Source organism: Miniopterus schreibersii (genome assembly GCF_964146895.1).
Source record: "Miniopterus schreibersii genome assembly, chromosome: 13".
NCBI lineage: Eukaryota > Metazoa > Chordata > Mammalia > Chiroptera > Miniopteridae > Miniopterus > Miniopterus schreibersii.
Genome location: NC_138113.1, coordinates 60,244,730 through 60,248,698, shown reverse-complemented (window position 1 = coordinate 60,248,698; position 3,969 = coordinate 60,244,730). Strand labels below are relative to the sequence as shown.

Genomic DNA, 3,969 nt, shown 5'->3' with positions numbered 1-3,969 from the left:
AACATAAAGATGATACAAAGTAAACTTTAAAACTCAACAAACCACCACTGTCTAGATACAATATAAATTCAAAAAATTGATCAAAACAAAAATTATATAATGTAGAATCTGCTGAAGCATAGGTAGTGGTCTGGGAGAATTGTGTTGGGCAGGTCAAATAAACTAAGTTATAAACAGTTTCCACCATAATTAGTTTTCTATTTTTCATTTCAAGGCCTAATTACTTTCAATATATACACAAGAAACAAAAGTAAACAGATTTTTAGAAAACAATTTTTACTCAAAAAAATCTAAATTTCCAGAATTTTCTTATATAAATATTTTCTTAGCCTTCAACACAATTTAAAATTTTTATTTATTAGAAAAATGATCAGATTCCATTTTGACAGACTATTTTTAAATAATATTGTGCTAGCAGCTAAAACATCAGTCTTATGTCAGCACAAATTACAAAAGCAACTCAACGTAACAAAAAGAGAACAGAAATCTAACTACAACCCCCAAACGTTACATCACTAAAACCATTCAACATGGACTTTACAAATTTGTTTTAAGGAAAAATAATGTCCTACCTTTGTTAGAAAACGTAAATGTTGCAACTGAGAAAATAAGAAATCCTGGCTGGTTCTCAAGTACTTCATAGCAGGACCAGATGTATCAGAGCATGCACATAACTGATATATCACCTTCAAAATTAAAAGAAAATAGGAAAATCCCCAAGTCAGTTTTTTTGTGTTACACATCTTAAAATAAAGTGTGAACTTAGATCTATTAAGTGGAAACTAAGACCCTTCAAAAACTCAAGCAGAGTGGATAAACACAAGCATGAAACTTAGAAGCTCAGAGTTATAAGTAATCCTTAGCACCTTAACTCAAGAAGATATGTTAAAATACAACTGAGAGTGATGAAGACGTTACTATAGGACTAATCTTGAAATCACTCTAAGTATATTTATTAATACGTGCACATATAGTTAATAAGTTGTAGTATTTTAACTATTATTAGTAGCAAATGACTTAGACGTAACTTTAATTCATTTTATATTTATTAAATGCTTTCCATGTACCAGGCACCATTTAATACCCACTCTAATTGTTACGATTACTTCCGAAATAAAACCTGAAGTCATAAACTATTCATGCCCTTTGACCCAACACTCTACCCTCATTACAGGCAGAGTCTACACTTGCAAACCCGTCTACATGCTAACATTTATTCGTGTCCCCAAAATCAATATTCGCCTGTCTTTGCAGTTACTCAGAAAGGCGCCAAGCAGCCGCAAACCTGAGTTGCCCACTTTGCACGCTCTCAGCTGAGACTGAGCAGACTTTCTCGTTTTAGTTCTTGGGCTGTAAACAAGTGACTTTCACAGTCCATTTAGCACTCTGTTTTGTGCTTTTTGTTAGTGAGTTTACTGGTTAAAATGGCCCTTAAGGCCAGGCCAGCATGGCTCAGTGGTTGAGCATCGACCTAGGATCCAGGAGATCGTGGTCCGATTCCTGGTTGGGGTACGTGCCCCGGTTGCAGGCTTGATCCCCAGTAGGGGGCGTGCAGGAGGCGGCTGATCAATGACTCTCTCACCACTGATGTTTCACACTCTCCCTCTCCCTTCCTCTCTCTGAAATCAATAAAGACACATTTTGAATAATGGCCACTAAGCATAGTACTGGAGAGCTCTATGGCGTTCCTGAGGGCAAAAGGGCTCCGATGTGCCTTACAGAGAAATTACAGGTGTTGGGTTAGCTTCCTTCAGGCCTGAGTTGTAGTGCTGCTGGCTGAGAGTTCAATGTTCATGAATTAACTATATATATGAATTAGTATCTATAAACAGAAACACACATAAAACAAATGAAAATGTTGAGACCAGAGGCTTGCAGGATTCTGACCCTATGCTTTCCCCAGGAGCAATAGTTTAATATTTGCCAATTCAACGTTCACTGTAAATACATAAAACAAATTAATGACAGTTGACTACAAGTCACATCTAGAAGGATGTTCTTAAGCATGTAAAGCAGAGGAAAACTGGAAACGTCGTAGGGGCACAGAAAGTTTACACACTGAGAATAACCACATAAATGCGTTCACACAGGAAAAAGGTAAGACGAGGCAGAACTGAAACAGTGCTGCTGAACACGAATTCCTGCCTTTCAAACAGCCTTGGCATTGTTTTAACGCTCTATGGACAAAAATTTGATGAGCTAATTTGAACTTCTCAAAACAAAACAAAAATCAGTTATTTGTATGAGATGGCCACTTAGGAAGCCACAAGGGTAGATCCTCAAAGATGTGAGAGAGGTGGGGCTGTCACAGAGAGGAGGACACTAACAGTGAGTTTCCACAGCAATACGGACATTTCACAAGGGTGTGCCCACCATCCTTCCCAATCTTTATCCTTACCAAGAACAGAGCAGCTGCCTGGTCTTCGCCAAGACACGCTCTGCTGTTTTGGCTGCTGGCGTCCACCACTTCCAAATGCATCCGCAAGCTGAAATGTTGCACCCCTCTCCCCAGGCTAAGACCTCCAATCCCAGTAACCTCCAAGTATTCTCTGAAGGACGTGGGAGGCAAGTGAGTTGGTCAAATTATCTTAAAATTGTTTGTAGATAGTGTACCCAAAACTGCAGAAAATTTTCACATACTGTTTACAGAAGAAAAAGGCATTTGGACCCACCACGGGGAAACAGCTCCATTTAAAAGGATACCTGTTCCATCAAATTATTAGGAAATTCACGATTCAAGGTGGAAACCTCTCAAATGGTCAGGTGAAGAGAATATTTATGGTGAAAAATCTGAGGATAAAAAGTCATACTTTAAGCATAACCGGGAGGGTGCACTGAGCAAGGCAAATGCAGGCTGCAGTACAAATGGTCCTCAGCTCTATATCACAGGAGTTCCAACTCCTCATCTGGATGGGCAATGTGGTATTTGGCCAAGTAATTAAAGGAATGGGTGTGGCAAGAATTCTGGAAAATGCAGAAATGAAAAGTGAAAAACCTGCCAAATTGTGCATTATTGCAGAATGCAGAAAATGAAGGAAGGGAATAACTGGGGAATATTCCCAAAAGATGGTTCTCTGACAGTCATCCAGATTTCCCCAAGGATGCAGGTATAAATTGAAAAGATGTAGGCAAAATATTATTCATAAAAGAAGACTGAAAAAACATTGGACAATATACAGATGATGCATTATAGAACTGTACACCTGAAACCTATATAATTTTATTAACCAATGTCACCCCAATAAATCCAATGAAAAAGGGAAAAAAACCATTAGAAATACTTTTTTCAATCCAGAACTGGGAGATGGCCATAAAAAAATACACAAAAGTTTTAAGATATGTGGAAAGTTCAAAGGCTGTTACTGAGAAAGCAGACAGATCAAAGCCGCAACCTGTAGCTTTGAGCTGCATGCTGGATATTGGTGCTTGTAAACAGAAGATGCCAAACTGGCAGGGAGCAATTGGCAGTTGTTTGGAGACTCCTGAAATAGACCCATCAAATACGAAAGCATTGTACGTCAGAGCTCAAGGATGGCAAGGGTTAAAGGAATACAATCAAGCATTCCTAATCTTAAGAAAGCTCAGGAGACAGCACCAGAAGAGAAAGCTATCCAGGCAGAATTGGTGCAAATCAAACAAAAATAAAGGCACAGAAAGAAAGCAGGGTATGCAAAAATGTTTGCTTACTAAGAAATACAGTTTTTCTTAAATATTACACATTGATTATATGAAGGCAATAAGAAAATGTAAGGATATATAGGTCCACTTGTTTCCAGGTGGCCACTACTGCCTCGCTTTCACAGGATGTCGCGGGCTGTAAAAGGGGCAGTGAGTTAGGGCACTGTTACCACAGCCACCAATGCTGCCGGCTGTCGCCCCCAGGGACCCATCACTCCGCTGACGCCACCATCTTCTTCCTCCCGCTCCAGAAGTTTAGAGCTGGAATGGAACCGCAGAAATCATTACAGC

The 3,969-nt window shown here is 39.2% G+C and overlaps 1 pseudogene across 1 annotated transcript; it reads left to right on the top strand.

The window, feature by feature from the left end:
• The first annotated feature begins 2,491 nt into the window (after positions 1-2,491).
• LOC308566300 (peptidyl-prolyl cis-trans isomerase D pseudogene) lies at positions 2,492-3,645 on the top strand (annotated as a pseudogene). The gene is made up of 2 exons: positions 2,492-3,170; positions 3,276-3,645. The product of its transcript is annotated as a peptidyl-prolyl cis-trans isomerase D pseudogene (transcript).
• The last annotated feature ends 324 nt before the right edge of the window (positions 3,646-3,969 follow it).